Source organism: Hyla sarda, chromosome 1, assembly GCF_029499605.1.
Source record: "Hyla sarda isolate aHylSar1 chromosome 1, aHylSar1.hap1, whole genome shotgun sequence".
In the NCBI taxonomy this organism is placed as follows: Eukaryota; Metazoa; Chordata; class Amphibia; order Anura; family Hylidae; genus Hyla; species Hyla sarda.
This window is the reverse complement of record NC_079189.1, coordinates 182460914-182484888: the sequence shown is the minus strand read 5'-3', so window position 1 is coordinate 182484888 and position 23975 is coordinate 182460914. Positions and strand designations below refer to the sequence as shown.

Sequence of the window (23975 nt, the reverse complement as noted above, 5' to 3'; positions counted from 1 at the left end):
GGATCTAACAATCTTCTTATCTTGTATACTTTTGAGAACTGGTAACATATAATTTGTATATATATATATATATATATATATATATATATATATATATATATATCATATCGATTTTTTTCTGTCCATTTGCTTATTTAATGAATTGCCTAAGGAACAAAGTGTTTAGGGTGAGGGTGGAATACATGTAACTTTACAGCACACTGGAGGCTGTTTGCATCCTTGCCAGCCTCTATAAACTAATGATGAAGTGACAGCAGGGGGCTCCTCCACAGCAGACTTTGGCTAATAGCCATCACATACCACCTCCATATTAAGCTCATTTTCTGTTTATATAAGGCAGTGTTTGTGTATGTTGTCTAACAGTGGCTTCTAAGCTGCCCTTTACTCAGAGGAGGATACCGAAGGCGATGGACCACTGTGCAAGATATATGTATGGTCCCCTTAAAAGACTCACAGCCAACAACACATATACACCATTCATACATTAGACACATGCAGCACAAATGTCAGACAAGCACAATACCTACACTGGAGACCTATGTCAGACAAGAGCAGGACTTGTGCAGCCTACACATCAGATATATACACAGTCCCGTATTTTGCCTTAGGATATCCCTTTCTACCCACTTGGATCTGGCTTGGTCAGCTGTGGGAGCTGTGCTGCAGTAATCCTATGGATAGGCCATCAGTGGGTGCAGTGGGTGAAATTTGTAGAAACGTCTTGTCTCCAGCCCTTCCAGTTAACCTTGCCAGTTTTCAAAACTGATAAAAAGAGAGAACAGTATAAGATGTGCGCCAAAATGTGTGCCACCAAAGTGGTGTAAATCAGTAGATAAATTGCCCCCATTTTCTTTGTGGGACACTATATGGCACAAGCTAACACTATAGCCTTAAATGGGGCACTTAAAAATGACACTAAAGGTTGCACAATTTCATGTGTGGCTTCTAGGAGGTACACATTTATGTGAATATATCTATGTATGTATATGATTTTATACTATCTAGTATATGTGGCTTTTAACTGTAGAGTAATTTGAAGGAAGCACCAGTATGTTGCTGTTTTTGAGGGGTCAAAATATGTATGACCCTATTCATTATGGATCACTGTTTGGCACCATTTGTATGGATCAGTATATGGCGTTATTTACTGTGGCATATATTGGAAGGCACTAGATTTATCACATTAATTACTTTGGGTTAATGGTTGTATGGTACTTTTCAAGAACACACGTGTGTCACTACTTTACTAACCAAGTGCCCATAGCACTATTTAAGGGAGCATTCCCCTGCATGACACTATTCATTTTGGCAAACACTATCTGTATGGCACTATTATGTGGAGTCACTGTACTTAGTATTTTTACAGTACAGTGTTTAAACTGCACAATTACTTGAATGCGGTTAAAGGGGTAATCCGGCCCTAAGACATCTTATCCCTTATCCAAAGGAAAAGGGATAAGATGTCTGATCGCGGGAGTCCAGTCGCTGAGGACTCCCGCAATCTCTCATGCAGCACCCACCTGTCTCAGATGCACGAAGCGATAATCGCTCCGTGTCTGAAGTATTGTGATGTCACAACTCCACCCCCTTGTGATGTCACACCCCACCCCTCAATGCAAGTCTATGGGAGGGGACATTAAGGCCGTCACGCCCCATCCCATAGACTTGCATTGAGGGGGCGGGGTGTCAGAAGGGGGCGGAGTCATGACATCACAATACTCCAGTCCCGGGGTCGTGAGTCTTAGGACACGGAGCGATTATCACTTCATGCAGCTGAGACAGGTGGGTGCTGCATGAGACATTGGAGGGTCCCCAGCGGCGGGACCCGCGCGATCAGACATCTTATCCCTTATGCTTTGGCTAGGGGATAAGATGTCTTAGGGCCGGAGTACCTCTTTAAAGGGAGATGCAAGATGGAGAATTTGTTGCTGTTGCATGTAGGGGTGTGCAGAAGCGAATCCTAAAGAAGACAGCAACTGAGCAGTACTTCGTACATTTAACCAGTCTTCACCCTCATTTTACTTTGCAGATTGCCCATGGTATATATCTACTGCATTTAGTCTTACTATTTTAGTAATATTGGTATTATTTTTATTGTATTTCTGATGTAGTCGGTATTATTCAGTCATGGTATTGTGTGATATTATACACTGAACGATCTCTGGATTGGGAAGAGTTAGAGCCTGACACCTTATGACCAATAAAACGATACCACATGTCGTCTGCAATACAATTTACTCTTAGATAATGTGTTGACATCTCTTCTACACAACAGAAGGTAACATTTGTCAGTCATATTGATAATTTAACCCCTTAAGGACTCAGCGTTTTTCCGTTTTTGCATTTTCATTTTTTCCTCATCACCTTCTAAAAATCATAACTCTTTCAATTTTGCACCTAAAAATCCATATGATGGCTTATTTTTTGCGCCACCAATTCTACTTTGCAGTGACATCAGTCATTTTACCGAAAAATCCACGGCAAAACAGAAAAAAAAATCATTGTGCGATAAAATTGAAGAAAAAATTTCATTTTGTAACTTTTGGGGGCTTCCGTTTCTACGCAGTGCATTTTTCAGTAAAAATAACACCTTATCTTTATTCTGTAGGTCCATACGGTTAAAATGATACCCTAATTATATAGGTTGGATATTGTCGTACTTCGGAAAAAAATCATAACTACATGCAGGAAAATGTATACGTTTAAAATTGTCATCTTCTGACCCCCATAACTTTTTTATTTTTCCGCGTATGAGGACTCATTTTTTGCGCCGTGTTCTGAAGATTTTATAGGTACCATTTTTGTATTGATCGGACTTTTTTCATGATATAAAAAATGACCAAAAATACACTATTTTGGACTTTGGAATTTTTTTGCGCGCACGCCATTGACCGTGCAATTTAATTAGCGATATATTTTTATAGTTCAGACATTTTCGCACGCGGCGATACCACATATGTTTATTTTTATTTTTATTTACACAGGTTTTTTTTTATGGGAAAAGGGGGGTGATTCAAACTTTTAATAGGGAAGGGGTTAAATGACCTTTGTTAACTTTTTTTTTTTCACTTTTTTTTTGCAGTGCTATAGCTCCCATAGGGACTTATAACACTGCACACACTGATCTTCTATGCTGATCCCTGCAAAGCCATAGCTCTGCACGGATCAGCAAGATAGGGGCTCGATTGCTCAAGCCTGTAGCTCAGGCTTGGAGCAATCAATCCCGGATCGGACGCCGAGGAGAGAGGTATCTCCGCCTGCGTCCCAGCTGATCGGAACATCGCGATTTTATCGCGATGTCCCGATCAGCCCGACTGAGCTGCCGGGAACCGTTTACTTTACTTTTCAGATGCGGCGATCAACTTTGATTGCCGCGTCTGAAGGGTTAACAGCGCGCGGCCAAGGGTCCCGGCTATCGTTAGAAGCCGGGACCGACCCAGTTGGATGCGGGGTCACGGCGTGACCCCGTTTTTTACACCGGGACCGGGCTTAGGGCGTACAGGTACGCCCTAAGTCCTTAAGAGGTTAAAGGGTACTCTGGTGGAAACATTTTTTTTTTTTTTTTTAATTAACTGGTGCCAGAAAGTTAAACAGATCTGTAAATTACTTCTATTTACAAATCGTAATTCTTCCAGTACTTATCAGCTGCTGTATCCTCCACAGGTTCTTTTCTTTTTTAATTTATTTTCTGTTCGACCACAGTGCTCTCTGCTGACACCTCTTCCAATGTCAGGAACTGCCCAGAGCAGGATAGGTTTGACAGTTCCTGACATGGACAGAGGTGTCAGCAGAAAGCACTGTGGTCAGACAGGAAATAAATTCAAAACGAAAAGAACTTCCTCTGTAGTATACAGAAGCTGATAAGTACTGCAATGATTAAGATTTTTAAATAGAAGTACCGTATATACTCGAGTATAAGCCGAGACCCCTAATTTCAACCCAAAATCCCAGGAAAAAGTTATTGACTCGAGTATAAGCCTAGGGTGGGAAATACCTCATCCCCCCCTGTCATCATCCAGACCCGTCATTAACATCCTCATCATCATCCCCTTGTCATCATCCCACACATCCCCCCTTCATCATCCCCTTGTCATCATCCCACACATCCCCCCTTGTCATCATCCCACACATCCCCCTTCATCATCCCCTTATCATCCCACACATCCCCCCTTCATCATCCCCTTATCATCCCGCACATCCCCCCTTCATCATCCCCTTATCATCCCACACATCCCCCCTTCATCATCCCCTTGTAATCATCCCACACCCCCCCTTCATCATCCCCACCCCCCTTCATCATCCCCACACCCCCCTTCATCATCCTCTTCTCATCATTCGCCCTCAGTGGTCTTCAACCTGCGGACCTCCAGAGGTTTCAAAACTACAACTCCCAGCAAGCCCGGGCAGCCATCGGCTGTCCGGGCTTGCTGGGAGTTGTAGTTTTGAAACCTCCGGAGGTCCGCAGGTTGAAGACCACTGCGGCCTTCAACATCATCCAGCCCCCTCTCACCCCCTTTAGTTCTGAGTACTCACCTCCGCTCGGCGCTGGTCCGGTCCTGCAGGGCTGTCCGGAGAGGAGGTGGTCCGGGCTGCTATCTTCACCGGGGGCGCCTCTTCTCCGCGCTTCCGGCCCGGAATAGAGGCGTTGCCTTGACAATGACGCAGAAGTACGTTGGCAATGAACGCACCTCTGCGTCGTTGTCACGGCAACGTGACTATTCTGAGGCCGGGCCCGAAGCGCTTAGAAGAGGCCTCCCCGGTGAAGATAGCAGCCCGGATCCACTATCCCACCGGACCACCTCCTCACCGGACAGCCCTGCAGGACCGGACCAGCGCCGAGCGGAGGTGAGTACTCAGAACTAAAGGGGGTGAGAGGGGCCTGGATGATATTGAAGGCCGCAGTGGTCTTCAACCTGCGGACCTCCGGAGGTTTCAAAACTACAACTCCCAGCAAGCCCGGACAGCCGATGGCTGCCCGGGCTTGCTGGGAGATGTAGTTTTGAAACCTCTGGAAGTCCGCAGGTTGAAGACCACTGCGGGTGGGGGAGTTCACTCGTGCTGAAAAACTCGGCTTATACTCGAGTATATACGGTAAATTACAAATCTGTTTAACTTTCCGGAGCCAGTTGATTTGAAAAAAAAAAAAAATGTTTTCCACCGGAGTACCCCTTTAGGTGTCTTTGGCCACAGGTAGATTGTTAGGGCCTGGCAGTATGGTGCCAGTTTTATTTAAAACATGGTGTAAACCTTATAGAGCTGTATCCAATTGAAGCTCTGTTGGGAGTTCATCATGCTGGGGGTCATGTCATCATCATTGGTCATAATACCACAATCCTTGAATGGTAAACGGTACAGATACCTATAAGCTGACCATGTTCACTGATAACTTTCCTGACCACATTGACATATTTTCAAAGGACTGTGCTCTGTGTCCTCGGGCTTAGATCACCAGGAAGTTGTTGGAGTAACACGACAATGAATTCTGCACACCGACCTGTAGCCCGATTGAACATGTTTGGAGCATGCTGTAATGGGCTACCCCCACTCCCCAAAATGTGCACTTGTGGAGATGCTGCAATAGACATGGGATTATTAAGCATGGAGAAAGTTTGCCATCTTGTGAAATCTATTGCCAAACATCTGGCACGATCACCCAAAAAGGTGGACCAACACCATTATTGAGTAGTTGTTCCTAATGCAGTGGTCATTCAGTGTATAATTACTGTATGGATATTCAGACACTTATATTATTATTATTATTATTATTATATCATTAAAGGGAACTGTCATCAGTTTCACTTGCACATCAGTTTCACTTGTTGGTACAGGTGTGTACAGCGGGTGATACTAATGATAACGATTCTTATCTGGGCCCAATCCGTAGTTCCATTGGCCCATTATCCTCCTTGTTCGGGCAGAGGCTTGGTATTCAGGCGGAGCTTCAGAAGCATGCACACGTCACCGCTGCTGCTTCTTTGCTGGGAGGCAAGCAGGCTTGGATAAGCAGTGGTAGTGACGTCAGCATGCTCCTGAAGCTCCGTCCACGCACCAAGCCTGCCGCCCAACTGGGAAAGATAACACGTCAACGGGACGACAGATCAGGGACAGATAAGTATCATTACTATTAGTGTCACCCACACTACACACCTGTACCAACAGGTTAGTGTGGGTAAAACTGATGACAGTTTCCCAGTATGTAGTGGAACTATTATGCTATTGTGGTGGTGTTTAGTTACTGTATGCTGAATTTGATGATATCATGGAGTCACAGTATGGTGACATTTACATGTACAGATTTTGTCTGTAATAAACCAAAGACAATCGTTTTATCTAATGTTGTGAAACCTAGCAATGTTGGCAACTCCAATATTAGAACATACTCTAACACCGACATAGGCGTGTGCAGCCTATTGTATTAGGGTGTGCACCCTAAAGCACAAACTCACACCGCATGTGTGTATATATATATATATATATATATATATATATATATATATATATACACATAGTTAATATAGTCCCCGCAAATTAGGTTGGCAGTACAGTTCCCCCACATTAGGTTGGCAGTACAGTTCCTCCACATTAGGTTGGCAGTACAGTTCTCCCACATTAGGTTGGCATTACAGTTCCCCCACATTAGGTTGGCAGTACAGTTCCCCCACATTAGGTGCAGTACAGTTCCCCCACATTAGGTTGGCAGTACAGTTCCCCCACATTAGGTGCAGTACAGTTCCCCCACATTAGGTGCAGTACAGTTCCCCCACATTAGGTGCAGTATAGTTCACCCACATTAGGTGCAGTATAGTTACTCCACATTACGTGCAGTATAGTTCCTCCACATTAGGTGCAATATAGTTCCCCCACATTAGGTACAGTATAATTCCCCACATTAGGTGCAGTATAGTTCCCCACATTAGGTGCAGTATAGTTCCCCCCATTAGGTGCAGTATAGTTCCCCCACATTAGGTGCAGTATAGTTCCCCCACATTAAGTGCAGTATAGTTACTCCACATTAGGTGCAGTATAGTTCCCCACATTAGGTGCATTATAGTTCCCCCCTCGTTAGGGGCAGTATAGTTCCCCCACATTATGTGCAGTATAGTTCCCCACATTAGGTGCAGTATAGTTCCTCCACATTAGGTGCAGTATAGTTCCTCCACATTAGGTGCAGTATAGTTCCTCCACATTAGGTGCAGTATAGTTCCTCCACATTAGATGCAGTATAGTTCCCCTCACATTAGGTGCACTATAGTTCCCCCACATTAGGTGCCGTATAGTCCCCCACATTAGGTGCAGTATAGTTCCCCACATTAAGTGCTGTATAGTTCCCCCACATTAGGTGCAGTATAGTTCCCCACATTAGGTGCAGTATAGTTCCTCCACATTAGGTGCAGTATAGTTCCCCACATTAGGTGCAGTATAGTTCCCCTCACATTAGGTGCAGTATAGTTCCCCACATTAGGTGCCGTATAGTCCCCCACATTAGGTGCAGTATAGTTCCCCACATTAGGTGCTGTATAGTTCCCCCACATTAGGTGCAGTATAGTTCCCCACATTAGGTGCAGTATAGTTCCTCCACAATAGGTGCAGTATAGTTCCTCCACATTAGGTGCAGTTTAGTTCCCCCACATTAGGTGCAGTATAGTTCCCCACATTAGGTGCAGTATAGTTCCTCCACATTAGGTGCCGTATAGTCCACCACATTAGGTGCAGTATAGTTCCCCACATTAGGTGCTGTATAGTTCCCCCACATTAGGTGCAGTATAGTTCCCCACATTAGGTGCTGTATAGTTCCCCCACATTAGGTGCTGTATAGTTCCCCCACATTAGGTGCAGTGTAGTTCCTCCCCATTAGGTGCAGTATAGTTCCTCCACATTAGGTGCAGTATAGTTCCTCCACATTAGATGCAGTATAGTTCCCCTAACATTAGGTGCAGTATAGTTACCCCACATTAGGTGCAGTATAGTCCCCCACATTAGGTGCAGTATAGTTCCCCACATTAGGTGCAGTATAGTTCCCCACAGACATACAGCCTTCAGCCATATACAGTGTATGGCTGGAGGCTGTATGTCTGTGTACTACCCCACTTCAGTGTTCCGACCACCGCTCCTTCGGTCTGGAGTCATGAACTACTGCTATGGCCTATGGGCGCACGCACGGGACATCAGTGACATCCCTGCGTGCGCTACCTGCCGGCGGCCCCTGTGTTTTTAAAGTTAACGCGGGGCCGCAGAAAGGTACCTCAGACATCCTTGTGTCCTGAAAAGATCTTTCGGGACACAGGGATGTCCCGAATGTGATGGAAGCGATTAGGGTGTGCCCAGGCACACCCCGTGCGCACACCTATGAACACAGGCCAGTTGTCTAAGACCACTTAATTTTTTTTCCCAACTTAACTTCTTACTGTAGCTTCATTCATTTGATTTCATTAGAAAAACTTCGACATTTCATTTACATGAAAACACTAATTGATGTTATTAAATTATCAAAGCAATCAAGACCTGGGATTCTAATTGAACTTACATGAAATTCCCAAAGCACTGTACATCTGGGCTTGTTTCCTTGTACAGTTAATCTATTATGTACATGTATTCTTTTTACCTTTACTCATTTTGTCATGTTTGGTTTTAGAATTTTAATTGCTAAGTAGAAACTTGAATTGACCTTATAGTCTAAGAACTCTCAACTGCTAGCTAATTTCAACACAAAGGGTTGCTTTTGGTAATCCTTTATTTACTTAAATGACAATTACAACTTCAATTTTTTTTAAACCACTGAGTAAAAAAATAAAAATAAAACTATAATATGCATCAAGTGCAAAATCCTACCAGGATTTCAAATTCTACCATCTTTTTGGGTCTGATCCTCATTCCTTGGCTTAATGGAAGGTTTCTATCAAATGATATGTAATCCGTATATTAATATTATGCTTGCTACTATGTGCACACCTCTTATGCTGGTCTATAATTTTGCACAAGTGGAAAATATATCTACTTACATAAACAATAGGCACAGCGTGAAAGTGCTCTGCTGACCGAGTAGTCTTGGCAGCCAAGTGCCGATATCATATGAAAAGGATGGCTTTAGGGCTATTAGGCATGCCTGGACCTATCCCATTCAATTGTAGCAGGTTTGGATGGCTCCAGGGCTACTGTACATGCCTGGGAGCCTTCCTTTTCACTTAAATATAGCAGGATAGGGATTGCTGGACAGGGAGCTATGGCACTCTAGCTATTTATACACAGTACCCAGCCAGCATCATAAAAATATAACGGGCAAAATTTGCCCAAGTATGGTCTCTGCTGTAGGACCACAGCAGTGCCTATAATCATCGGAAACACATCATAAGCATCACAATGGACATAGAGTAGACAGTATATCTACCAAATGCTACACAAAGCAGCTTTCTCTCAGAAGGAAAAGATCTCTCTGGTGCCACCTATCAGAGGTAACATCACCGTGAGTCAATGTTTGGGGATATAAAATGCAAGCCAAAATCTTTCCCAAAAGAGAAGGTTACCCATCTGTAAACAGCTCTTTTAGGGTTGCTGCCTTCCGGCAGTACAGAGCAGGGTATTTGCTGTAAAAATCTGCTTTGATAGCCATCTAACCTCCTACTCTGTACTCATAGGGGGCAATACAGCCAAAACAGCAGTTTACAGATGAGTAACTTTCCCTTTTGGGGAGAAATTCTGGCTTGGCTATTAAATCCCAAATCATTGTCTAAGACTTTTAAAGGAACCAAACATTGACTCACCAGGATGCCATCTCTAATAGGTGGTACCAGAGAGAAAGTTGTTTGCCTTCTAGTCAACACTTTGCATATCATGTTTCCCAGTGGAGAATTAATGGCCTATAAGTCTCCATTTGGCCCTCTACTCAAAGGGGGAGATTTATCAAAACCTGTGCAGAGGAAGAGTGGTGCAGTTGCCCATAGCAACCAATCAGATCGCTTCTTTCATTTTCCACAGGCCTCTAAAGAGGCCTGTGGAAAATGAAAGAAGCAATCTGATTTGTTGCTATGGGCAACTGCACCACTCTTCCTCTGCACAGGTTTTGATAAATCTCCCTCAAAGAGACTACATATACACAAGAATGAGGGGCTCAGATTTACATCAGGGTGCTATTGGATTCAAAAATACAGTGCATAAAAGGGGGAAAAAAAACAGAAAAGCACCATAAACAATGCACACCCAAATATGTCAAAAATATTCCAAAGTTTATTGTAGCAATACATTCAAAAAGTACCCAAAAAGTACTCTGAGTACCCCATACAACAATAACAGCTGTACCTCCCAAGAACACCACTCAAAAGTAAATTATACTACACTACAGTGTGAGAACACCAATATTACATAAAGTGGTAACTACAAAAAACAAGAAAACAGTGAACATTATACTGAGTAATTATATTGAAACAGTGTTAGGATAAAGCTAGACAACCGGTAGGGTAAATCATATCTATGTAGGAGAAATACCAAAACGGAGTACACTAAAGACCCACGTGTTCCGTTGCAGTGCAACTTCCTCAGGGTTACTCAAAGAGAAACATTGCCCCCTCAGTCCCATACCTAATGCTACAAAACTTAAAAATGAAGGTATTTACAAATATTCAGTATTCAATTTGCTACAAGTTAAGATAGAATTGTCGAGATAAAAAAAAAAACACCTTTTGGAAATTTGTTCAAATGAAATGCAATTTTCTAATTGAACTCCATCATAAATGCATAAGCTAATATACTGCCAATATACATCTAACTTATCAAATAGGCAGACCATGCAAATGCTATGGGGCCTATGGTTGAAGTCCAGCAGCCTGATATTGCATACAAGTCTTGGCAGTGAAGGAGTGATGACATTCTGCTTCCTTCACCCTCCCCTCCACCTCCAATCCTTCACTGCCGAGACTTTTCTCTGTAGCACACTATACAATATATTTGCCAAACTGTAGGATGGAGGGTGAGGAAAACTGACAGAGCACAAAAGTGAAGTGACAGTGTGGAGAACAGGGAGGGATGTTGTTTTTCAGTGCATGTGCAGTGACCAAGGACAGAAGCACAAGAGGGAGGTGCTGCACAGGGACAGGGAACAGGAAAACTAACTGAACATGCATGACCTGGGCTTTCATGAATGCTGGGGGACATAAACAAGTGCATCTTCTTAACAGGGCAAACACATGGGCTACAGGTAGAGGAATAACTTTTGAACAAGGCAATACAAAAAAGTGAAAGTATTGGGTAATATTGATCTTAAAGGGGTACTCCACTGGAAAACATTTTTTAATCAACTGGTGCCAGAAAGTTAAACAGATTTGTAAATGACTTCAATAAAAAAAAATACTTAATCCTTCCACTACTTATCAGCTGCTATATGCTGCACGGGAAGTTCTTTTCTTTTTGAATTTTCTTCCTGTCTGACCACAGTGCTCTCTGCTGACACCTCTGTCCATGTCAGGAACTGTCCAGGGCAGGATAGGTTTGCTATGGGGATTTGCTTCTACTCTGGACAGTCCCTAAAATGGACAGAGATGTCAGCAGAGAGCACTGTGGTCAGACAGAAAGGAAATTCAAAAGAAAAGAACTTCCTGTGGAGCATATAGCAGCCGATAAGTACTGGAATCTTACAAATCTGTTTAACTTTCTGGCACCAGTTGATTTTTTTTTCCAGTGGAATACCTCTTTAAAGGCCACATACTGCGTCAAAATCCTACTGCGAAACCAATATAAAGATCTGCACCAAAATTTGCTATTTAATCCATGTGTTTATTTTGATCTAACTGCAGAATTTAGATGTAGGTCTTACGCATTGCAGTGAATAAAATCCAAAGTGAATATCTGCAGCATTTCCCCAACAGCGGGGGCATGTTGTGGATTGGAAATCTGCAGCATGCCAAGAATCCAAAGCAGATTTGTAATTTTTTTTTACATTTCTTTTATGCTGTGAGTGAATGGGCTTGTTGAAAAAAATATATATATATTAACTGACATTGTGCAATACCTTGTTACAGAATTTCAGTGCAGTTTCAACACAAAAAAAACTGCAATGTAATCTAGCCTAAACACATCTATCATGATCTAATAAAGCCAGGGGCGGACTGACAACATTCAGGGCCCCCTGACCAAAAAAAGCAAGGGCCCCCTGCAAAACTACGCCACTGGTCACACTTCTGCCCCTATTCCATCCAAATCCCTCCACCAGCCCTACACACAAAATAAACAAAATTTTATATATAAGAAACACTTTAAAGGGGTACTCCGGTGCTTACACATCTTATCCCCTATCTAAAGAATAGGGGATAAGATGCCTGATCGCGGGAGTCCCGCAGCTGGGGACGCCCGGGATCATACACGCGGCACCCCGTTTGTAATCAGTCCCCGGAGCGTGTTTGCTATCACGCCCCCTCCCGTAGACATTGAGGGGCGGAGTGTAACATCACACGGGGGCGGGGGCGTGATGTCACACGCCACCGGCCCTGCGGTCGACCGTAATCAGATCCGGAGCGAACAACACACGGGGTGCCACGTGCATGATCCCAGGCGTCCCCAGCTGCGGGACTCCCGCGATCAGGCATCTTATCCCCTATCCTTTGGATAGGGGATAAGATGTGTAAGCACCGGAGTACCCCTTTAAAGGAGATGTCCGGTGTGGACTTTCCCTATTCCATCCTGCCCGGGCTGCAAAAAAAGAGATTTTTTTTTAACTTACCTTCCTATGTTCCCCCGGAGCTCCGCAACAGCTGATTGGTCGGCCAGGCTGTCTACTCCCTACTTCCCTTCCCGGTACGTCACACGGCGCTTCAGACTATTACTGGACAAGGCGGGTCATCGCTGCGGCCGGTGATAGGCTGAAGCGCCATGTGACATACCGGGCTAAGGGAAGTAGGTAGTAGACAGCCTGGCCGACCGATCAGCTGTTGCGGAGCTCCGGGGGAACATAGGAAGGTAAGTGAAAGTTTGTTTTCTCTTTTTTTGCAGCCCGTGCAGGTGAATAGGAAAAGTCCGCACCGGACATATCCTTTAAGGTAGGTAAAATAATTTTCCATGACCAATAAGACCAGTATACAATGAGTAAATATATACCACCACACAATAACTGGATAATACCGCAATACTGTAATAAATAAAACCACTATACACAGACCAGTATACTATACAGGATCTGTATACAATATAAGCGATTATACATAGGACCATATGGCGGTGGATACCAGCTGTACAGAGATCTGTATGCAATATGTGATTATATACAGGACCATATGGTGGTAGATATCAGCTGTACACAGGATCTGTATACCATATAAGTGATAACAGTTACATCAAGGGACTCACCATAACATATTTTCTGATCGGCCGAGTCCTCTTTCCTTTTCTTCTCCATCTGGATCAGACAGCCATGTCGATCTCTTAACATCTGCAAGACAAACATGTTAGATTCTGCATTTTTCCAGTGCTTGTTCCCTCCTCCACACAATGTTTCCATCTATAAGCCCCTAACTATTATAAAGCTCTACTTGGTGTCCTGCACAGTAAAAGGGCAGGTAGGTAGGTAGCCAGGTAAATAGTTAACTAGGTAAGTAGATCAGGAAGCCAGATATGTAGGTAGGTGACAAGCCAGGTAGGTAGGTTGGTAACTAGGTAGTTAAGGCTGCCAGGTATGAACATAGTTAGGTAGCCAGGTATGTAGATAGGTAGTTAGGCAGTCAGGTATGTAGGTACTTAGATAGCCAGGTATGTAGGTAAATAGTTAAGCATCCAGGTACAAAGTTAGGTAGCCAGGGAGTTAGTCAAGTAGGTAGCCAGCACCCCCTTTACCCAGTGGCGGAGTCTAGTCTCGGGAGGGGCATTATGAAAACCCCCTATATAGTTAGTAGATAGCTATTAGTTTAGTAGTTTAGTTCAGTAGTTTGTCCCCATATTAGTTAGGCAGGAACATAGTAGACAGTCCGTCACATTAGGTGTAGGCAGCAGAGTTCCCCCATAGTGGGTGTAGGCCGCAGAGTTCCCCCACAGCGGGTGTAGGCAGCAGAGTTCCCCCACAATGGGTGTAGGCAGCAGAGTTCCCCCACAGTGGGTGTAGGCAGCAGAGTTCCCCCACAGTAGGTGTAGACAGCAGGGTCCCCCCACAGTAGGTGTAGGCAGCAGAGTTCCCCCACAGTAGGTGTAGGCAGCAGGATCCCCCCACAGTAGGTGTAGGCAGCAGGGTCCCCCCACAGTAGGTGCAGGCAGCAGGGTCCCCCACAGTAGGTGTAGGCAGCAGAGTTCCCCCCCCCCCCAGTAGGTGTAGTCAGCAGAGTTGAGACCACCCAGTATGTGTCGGCAGCAGAGTTGTTCCCCCTCCCCCAGTAGGTGTAGGCAGCAGAGTTAGAGTCCCCTCCCCCTAGTAGGTGTCTGCAGTAGAGTTAGAGTTCCCCCCAATAGGTGTAGGCAGCAGAGTTAGAGTCACCCCCAGTAGGTGTAAACAGCAGAGTTAGAGAACCCCCAGTAGGTGTAGACAGCAGATTTAGAGTCCTATCCCCAGTAGGTGTAGACAGCAGAGTTAGCATTCCCCCAGTAGGTGTAGGCAGCAGAGTTAGAGTTCCCCCCAGTAGGGGTAGGCAGCAGAGTTAGTCACCCCCAGTAGGTGCCAAAGAAAAATGTGTCCCTGAGAGTATTCAGGGCAAAATTGTCAATAAACAACCTTTAAGAGGAGACCCCTTGCGGCGACAAACCCTTACTAGAACCCTCCCTATAAAATTTTTACTTTATTAAACTTTATTAAAATATTTGACCCCAAACTTGTTAAAATTTGCAGTGGTATGGGGATATTATAGTACTAAGGTGTAAGTAGGCTCACACACTAAGAGTGGTGTTAGACAGGACTGCAGTGTCTTATTTAATTGCGTACTGCGGACCACTGGTGATTCCAGTGTCCACTATAATACTGCTGTCCCTCACACCTCTGTTTGTATTGATCCCCCTATAACCACGCCAACTAAAACTTTAGACCATAGGCCTCCCTGACGTTTCGCTGCCGAATCAGCTTTGTCAAGGGTTGCGTGGGTACTGTGCGTCCAAAAGCCCGGCAAGTGTTTATATTCTCTCGGATGGCTGGTACTTCCTGTCTCTGGGGCAGCCAATCATGGAGCGGAGCGGCATATTCACTGTTCTCGCGTTGTTACAACAGCCAATTATGTGCCTGTACTGACACATGACCTTTGTTTACTTATGTCACCTCGCGAGATCACCATCTGTGGTCCCGCGCCTTCGCGTAAGTGTTAGCCGCCATACGAAGTTTCTAAGTCCCGTCGCGTCATATAGTTTGCGCATGCGGGAAATCTTAACTAGCGGCGCCTCTTCAACTACACTCTGCGCATGTCTGAAAACTCCACTCCACCCAGTAGGTGTAGACAGCAGTTAGAGACCCCCCAGTAGGTGCAAGCAGCAGAGTTAGTGTCCCCTCCCCCAGTAGTTGCAGGCAGCAGAGTTAGAATCCCCCCCCCCCCAGTAGCTGTAGACAGAGTTAGTATCTGCATATTTTGAGTCCCCCCCCTCCCCCCAGGAGCTATAGACAGCAGAGTTAGATCCCCCCCAGTAGGTGTAGACAGCAGAGTTAAAGCCCCCCCCCCCAGTCGCTGTAGACAGCAGAGTTAGAGTTCTCCCCACCCCAATAGATGTAGACAGCAGAGTTAGAGTCCCTCCCCCCCCCCCCCAGTAGGTGTAGACAGCAGAGTTAGAGTCCCCCCACCAGTAGGTTGAGTGAGCATCGTTAGAGCCCCCCCCCCCCCCCCAGTAGGTGCAGGCAGCAGAGTTTTTCCCCCTCACCCCTTCCCACGTTTAACATGAAAAAAAGTTATACTCACCCGATGTGCCACGCAGCGATCTTCTCCTCAGCAGCAGGGGCCCATGTCTTCCTTCCTCCACAGTGCAGGCACCGATGAGTGACTCCTCTATGTAGGTCGCAGATGCGACTAACACAGAGGGCATACCTTTTCCTGTATGTGCGTGTACCGCGTAACGAGTGTTCTGGACCCTCAGGAGCGGCGGCAGCTGGCTCTCTACCCGGCCGGGCCCCCGGGCTACGTCCGATTGGACTGGCCGGTCAGGCTGAATATAGCCCATTTTTCTTTTTATTATTATGGTTAATAAGTATCAATATTTATTTAATTTGAAATAGGTATTGGAGCATTTTTAGAAAATTGCCTACAGTCTAGGACTGGGGTGAAAATTAAAAATAGCTGTACTTATCATACAGTTCACCACCATTCAAGTGTTACCACTGCCGCTCTGGTGTTCCCTGCTATGATGATGAACTGTACATTGTGCATGTTACGCTACAGTTAATCAATGGCCTCAGCAGTCCAGTGCAATGCAGGAAGATATTTTTGCATCATTACCTCAGCACTTCCAGCAGGGGACACCAGAGCAGCAACATAATGGTCATGTAATATAGTAGCTGGCTCCACTTCATCTACAAAACTGCATATTCTCATAATAATATTAAATAAAGAAAAATGACAAACATATATTTGCTACTTTTACAAACCCAGATCTGCTGCATCACTCAATGATTTCCTCATCAGGACTCTTGGAAGTTGTGTTCTTGTGAAAGCCATAGGCTTATAGACTGATTGATATTACAATGTCAGCAGCTGTCAACAATTATAAATATATACACGCATCATAAATTGTCTTTATAAATACATGGTACAAAATGAACAGTGATACCTTGCAGCAACTCTTTAATGGTATTTATGCTGATATTTTATGATATACTGCCCCTGGAAAGAACTTGTAATGTCCCTGACTTGGAGACTGTGGACATCTGTTCTCTATGGGGGGAGATTTTCAGACGGCTTTTCAAAAATGAAGGAGCAATCTTATTGGTTGCTATGGGCAACTCAACAACTTTTCCTCTGGGCAGGTTTTAATCCTTGTGCAATTACAATAATTACTCATTTCCAGAACCGAGGCTGTGTGATTGCCTATAGCCATAGTAGGTGCATGTGACAAATGACTGGCAGATAATATGGAGATCTGAACTTTCTCATACATCAAAGAATTGTTTGTTTTCTAGCATGTTTCTTAAACTTAGTAATTAAGTTTGACTTGGGGATGATTACCAGGGTAATGTTTCTTACTATAATAGCCTGCAGGGTATTTTTTTCTTAATTCTGCTTTGTAAAGTATATTTTTCTTTTAACTTTGTTACCATTATAAAATTGTTATTCTCTGTAACAATTGCACCTGGCCAGGCATAACATGCTGCGCTCTGGACACTCGAACTGTAGGCACCAAGTCAATCTGCAGCAGCATCACCATTCACCCCCCCCCCCCCCCAGAGGCAGGGTATTTAACCCCTTAACGACGGAGGACGTAAATGTACGTCCTGGTGAGGTGGTACTTAACGCACCAGGACGTACATTTACGTCCTAAGCATAACCGCGAGCATCGGATCGATGCCTGGATCATGCGCGGCAGGTCCCTACTGCTGATCACAGCCAGGGACCCGCCCGTAATGGCGGATATCCGCAATCCCGCGGATGTCTGCCATTAACCCCTCAGATGCCGTGATCAATACAGATCACGACATTTACAGCATCACGGTCACTAAAATGGATGATCGGATCGCCCGCAGCGCTGCTGCGGCAATCCGATCATCCAGCACAGCAGATGGAGGTCCCCTCACATTGCTTCGCTGCCTTCCCTCCGTCTTCTGCTCTGATCTGCCTTCCAGCAGACCAGAGCAGAAGATGACCGATAATGCTGATCAGTGCTGTGTCCTATACATAGCACTGAACAGTATTATCAATCGAGTGACTGCTATAAATAGTCCCCTATTAAACTATTAAAGTGTAAAAATAAAAGTAAAAAAATAAAGTTAAAAAAAATGTGAAAAACCCCCTCCCCCAATATAAATGTAAATTGTCCCAATTTCCCTATTTCACCCCCCAAAAGTGTTAAAAAATATTGTATATACATATTTGGTATCGCCGCGTGCGTAAAGATCTGAACTATTAAAATAAAATGTTAATTATACCGTATGGTGAACGGCGTGAACGTAAAAATAAAAAAAAGTCCAAAATGGATGCTTTTTTAGAACATTTTATTCCCAAAAAATGGATTAAAAGTTCTATATAAGCAAATATGGTGTCAATAAAAAGTACAGATCACCGCGCGAAAAATGAGCCCTCATACCGTACGGAAAAATGAAAAAGTTATAGGTCTTCAAAATAGGGGGATTTTAAACGTACTAATTTGGTTAAAAAGTTTGTGAAAAAGGTTTTTTTAAGCGCAACAATAATAGAAAAGTATAGAATCATGGGTATCATTTTAATTGTATTGACCTACAGAATAAAGAACACATGTCATTTGTAACGTAAATTGTACGGCGTGAAAACAAAACCTTCCAAAATTAGCAAAATTGCGTTTTTCTTTTTAATTTGCCCACACAAATAGTATTTTTTGGGTTTCACCATACATTTTATGGTAAAGTGAGTGATGGCATTACAACGGACAACTGGTCACGCAATAAACAAGCCCTCATACTAGTCTGTGGATGAAAATATAAAAGAGTTATGATTTTTTTTGAAGGCGAGGAGGAAAAAACGAAAAATCTACGTAAAAATTCAATTGTCTGCGTCCTTAAGGCCCAAATGGGCTGCGTCCTTAAGTGGTTGAATCCCTGCTCAGCCTCCACCTCAAGTTTCTCCTCATTCAAGAGCATTTGTTCCTGCCCTTTTTTTTTTAAGTCTCTGACTTCTGTTATCCCTTGACTATTCTTATGCCATTCTGCCATTTGTACCTTGCAGTCCTCCTGGCTTTGTACCTTGGCTTGTGACCTGACTATTCTCTTGCTATCTGATTCTGTACTTTGCTGCTATATCTTGGTCGTGACCTGGCCTGCCTGATATTCCTTTATTTGTCAGTTTTCTGTTACCTGTTATGTGCTCTCTGGCTTGTGCTTTTCTTAACCCTATTGTGTCCTGACATTTTCCCTGACATCTTCTACTATGTGTTGTTTGCATGCACCTTAGTAGCATATGAAACTGCACTCTTATTGGGGCCACCCTATTAAGGAGAAAGCCACCCCAAAAGGCCTGGACAAAGGGTGTGAGTTCAAGGCTGTAATTTTTCTTGCCCAACGTGACATTCTCCTTACATATTATATGCACTTTTAAATAAATATTATAAATAAATTAGGCATTGCACATAAGATTAAAGGGAAAATGTTAAAAGCCCCCTTCACAATCATATCTTAAGATTGGTGAACTTCTGCTTGTGAGCCGAGTAATTAACATTTTTTAAGAAATAGAAAGAGCATCAGGATAGGGCGATATTTCTATCCCTATTGCCTCTATCCTCCTCCACCTTTATTTCATGTCATTAAAGGAGAACTCCAGAATATAAAAATTGTCCCCCCATACTGCCGGCAGTAAAAAAATAAAGATGTACATACCTTCCTCCGCTCCCCCCAGGGCCTCCGGTAACCGGCTACGGTCTCCGCCATGATCCTCTTCCTGGTTGCTGGTGGTTGGCGAGTCATACTGCGCTCAGCCAATTACCGGCCGCAGTGAAGTCCCGACTCAGCCGGCGATAGGCTGAGCGGCAGTGTGAGAAGGCTTCAGGACACAAAATTCTTCACTATTCCGGCACCTGCTGCCGGGGCCGAAAACGTCACACTTCCGCTCTTATCGCCAGCCGAGCCGGGACTTCACTGCAGCTGGTGATTGGCTGAGTGCAGTATGACTTGCCGACCACCAGCAACCAGGAAGAGGATCGCGGTGGAGACCGGAGCCGGTTACCGGAGGCCCCAGGGTAGCGAAGGAAGATATGTACATCTTTATTTTTTTTACTGCCGGCAGTATGGGGGACAATTTTTATATTCTGGAGTTCTCCTTTAATAGTACAAACCTATAGTTTTATAGTGTAATCACGTCTAACAACCAAGAAATGATACAAACACCATGCAGTGGGCCACTGCATTATTGTAACTGAAATAGGTCTATGGATGAGGGTACTGACAAGAACATATTAGCAGCTGTTATTGAAAAATATAAAGTGATGAGAATTGTACTCACGACAGTCTGCACAAGTTCCTCCAGGATAAAAACAAATACATATCAATGGCCATTTCATGAACCATGCAAAAAGTTAATATCTTTCAAATATTGTCTAGTGGTCCATTTTATAGACTGTGGGCAACCCGTATTACCCCAGAAAGTTGCAGTGATGACAGGGCAGCTGCTATACAAAAACTGCACTCCCGGCTCTAATGCAGGATGTCTAAGGCTATGTGCATACACAGCTTTTTCATCCCACCAGCCATTATTGATAACTCTCTCTCTCTCTCTGTGAGTATAGGGAGAGATCTTTCAATCAAGGCCAACCTGGCAGACAGAAGCTAATGAGGACCACCCTGACAACACCTGACAGCATGAAAGTAATGGTTCCCTTTAAAAGACAGATAATTTGACAATGTATTTAAAGGATAAATGGGTAATTTTCTTTAATTAGTTGTATTTGAAAAAATTTATTCCATCACTTGTTTTGACTTCCACATATATCATAGGTTCACTTTTAATTAAACCAGAAACATGAAAGCAATGTCCAGTAATTAAGAGATGTCCAGTCATATAAAGGGAAACTCTGTTAAACCATTCTCAGTACCTGTTTTAACCCCTTAAGGACGCAGCCCTTTTTCACCTTAAGGACTGAGCCCTTTTTCGCAATTGTGACCACCGTCGCTTTATGAATTAATAACGCGAAAACGCTTTTACCAAATATTCTGATTCTGAGATTGTTTTTTCGTGACATATTCTTCTTTATTTTGGTGGTAAATTTTTGGCACTACTTGCATCCTTTTTTGGTGAAAAATCCCAAAATTTCATGAAAATGTTGAACATTTTGCATTTTTCTAACTTTGAAGCTGTCTAATTGTAAGGAAAATGGATATTCACAATAAATTTTATTTTTCTTCACAATACAATATTTCCACTTTATGTTGGCATCATAAAATGGACAGATTTTTTGCTTTTTGAAAAAATTAGAGTGCTTCAAAGTAGAGGAGCAATTTTCAAAAAATTCATGAAAATTGCTAAATCTGAAGGGACAGATGTTACAGAACTACAACTCCCAGCATGCCTGGGCAGTCCAGGCATGCTGAGAGTTGTAGTTGGGCAACATCTGGAGGGCTACCGTTTGGGCACCACTGTAACAGTGGTCTCCAAACTGTGACCCTCCAGATGTTGCAAAACTACAACTCCCAGCATGCCCAGACAGCCTTTGGCTGTCTGGGCATGCTGGGAGTAGCAGTTTGGCCTTCTTAGTGGTTGCCACAGTAAAGATCGTTCTACTTTCACTTTCAATTCCCCCCCCCCCCCACCGACAATTCCCTACCTGAGCCAGGATCCAGCAGTCTCCACCGAAGATCCCATGTCCCCAGGCATCTTTTCCTGCAGGTACGGCCTCCATCTTCTTCCCACGATCCCCTCATGCATGGGCGGGCAGAACAGGGGGTTGCCATGGCAACCCCACGTCCTGTTCTGCCATTGGTCAGAACTCTGTTCTGCTAATGGCAGGGGATAGGAGGAGATCGCAGCTCTGCGACCTCACTCCTATCCCTTAGGCTGATCGGGGCTGTCGCTGACAACTTCGATCAGCCCAGACATGATCAGCCCAGAATTGGAGAAAATCGGATGTCTGAATTGACATGCGATTTTCTCTGATCGCCGACATTGGGGGGTCTCAGGACCCCCCTTGGGCGATGTGCCGCGATGCCTGCTGAATGATTTCAGTAGGCATCCCGATCCGGTCCCCAACCGGCTAGCGGCGGGGATCGAAATTCCCACGGGCGTATCCATACGCCCTCAGTCCTTAAGGACTCAGGATGCAGGGCGTATGTGTCCTGAACAGGTTAATCGTCAATGACCAGGCACAAGATAATTTCCTGTTCTGTAAGCAGAGTGCATCTCTTCTCCACATAGTTTGTTTTGTGATTCAACTTTAGATACTGTAGCTTTGATGTCTATAATGACATAGGTAATAAAATAACATTACATAACAATAATAGTGATGACAGGCCATTTTTTTCAGAAGCCTATTAAAGCTACAGAATCATCTGATTCACAGTTCAGTGAATTCCAATACATCTTTTTCTTTAGTCCTCCTGTTACATACACATCACACTTGGGGTTCATAACTTTTTTTAAAGTTTTGAAATATGTCCAAGAGATTTGAAATTTTTAGATTAAGAAATATGACTTTGATGTTTCTTTCTTGTAGAATGTCATTCCCTGAACAAAAGGCTTGTTCCCTTTGGCGGTATAACTTTCACATCAGCTGCTGAACTGTGAAGTCAAGTGTAAATGCTCCAGAAACAGACCTAAAATATGTATTATTAACGCAAATATTTTACCAGTAAAAATATACACTAATATTTTTTGGAACTGCATTTATTTCCTATTGTTTCCCGTAAACCCATCTGCCATCTGCAGCTTGAAGCCTGTGAATTATTTGCAAAATGGTATCTTCTTTGTTATTGGAATTTCTGTAGTATGTTTTGTATACCACTGTAGAACCCCTCTTTACATATTAGGCTGAACCCCCCTTTTTTCTTTGTTATTTGCAAATTGTCCACTGTTCAAAGATTCACTTAGGAAGGATAGAAGATTTAAATAGTTGTACAGCCCCTTCATCTTTATTTTTAGGATACCTCGATGTGTAAATGGAGTAAAAATTTATTTTACACAGCTCCAATTAACCTTAATGATAAATCAATCATCAACTCATAAGCCCCCCTAGTGGTGGCTGCAAAAATCCAGGCTTTTTCTCTTTATGACTGTGTAAGGTAAGAGGGTATGTACTTCAATATTTTTTAACATGTATGACTGAAAGAAAAAAATACAAATATTACTGATTGACAAAATAATAATAATAATAATAATGCACTGAGAAGGAGACGTTTGAATCAAATGAAACTGTATGTGTGTGAATGTTACGATGATATATGTAAGTGATCAATATTAAAGCAAAAAGATACGTTTATTGGGGAAAGCTGAATAATTGCAAGAAGCCTCTAGTGCCATGTTGGGCCACCTTTAGCCTGGAAACAAGATTAAATACAAATGGGCATGGAGGTTAAAGGTTTCATATGGGTTATCAGTGTATGTAATGAAATGACTCAATTGAAAATTTTGGATCTGAGCATTTATATTTTTCCCCACTTTCTTTTAAAGGTTTGCACTAAAATAGAAGATAGTCTATGTAGTAGTCATAAAAAAGGAAAAGTTCGGATAGTGCTCACCTCCTCCGTCCAAGTGCAGTCAGTCCTCCTCCACTGTCTCCAAAGTAAATATCCAGAAGATTCACAGCACTGGTAAAACCATTACTTGATTGGAAATCCATGTTAAAATCCATATGGTACAAACAGGTCCACACCGGCAAATGTGGAGTTAACAACCTCTCCCTCTGACACGTTTCCGCCCTACCGGGCCCTAATCACAGTCTATGATTAAGGCCCGGTAGGGCAGAAACGCATTAGAGGGGGAGGTTGTTACCTACACATTTGCCGGTGTGCACCTGTTTGTACTATATGGATTTTAACATGGATTTCCAATAAAGTAATGGTTTTACCAGTGCTGTGAATCTTCTGGATATTTATTTGGTAGTCATGCCCTATGGTAGCAGGTCTTTAGATATTTTATCAATAATATTTTCACACCAAGTCATATGGAAGTTTTTTTCTCATGGATTCCATACACATTTAGTGCATACATCAGGTGTCAGTTGTGAGGTGTACTCCTCTAAAAACATTGCTTCTAGGGGAGAATATCTTCATACACATGAAGTCTGACAGAAGTCTTCAGCTACTTTGCACTACCATACAGTATATATTCCCTGCACTGGCCCTTAGATGTAAAGAAAACGTCTAGTTGTTGTCTTCAATGATTTAAACATGAAGAACTTATACATAATTAAGTTTTATGCAGTTGTAGAAC

General features: G+C 43.4%; 1 protein-coding gene and 1 long non-coding RNA gene across 4 annotated transcripts in view; both read left to right on the top strand.

Moving 5' to 3' along the window:
* The window catches only part of ARSJ (arylsulfatase family member J), a 139448-nt gene that overhangs the window by 55003 nt on the left and 60470 nt on the right, over positions 1–23975 (top strand). The window lies entirely within an intron of this gene.
* On the top strand, positions 1698–22398 carry LOC130361860 (uncharacterized). 2 transcript variants are annotated; one of them, XR_008891183.1, is made up of 3 exons: positions 1698–1782; positions 20341–20419; positions 22261–22398. It is a non-coding gene; the product is annotated as an uncharacterized LOC130361860 (long non-coding RNA). The 2 variants fall into 2 exon arrangements; XR_008891182.1 differs by lacking the exon at positions 1698–1782 and adding an exon at positions 16904–16972.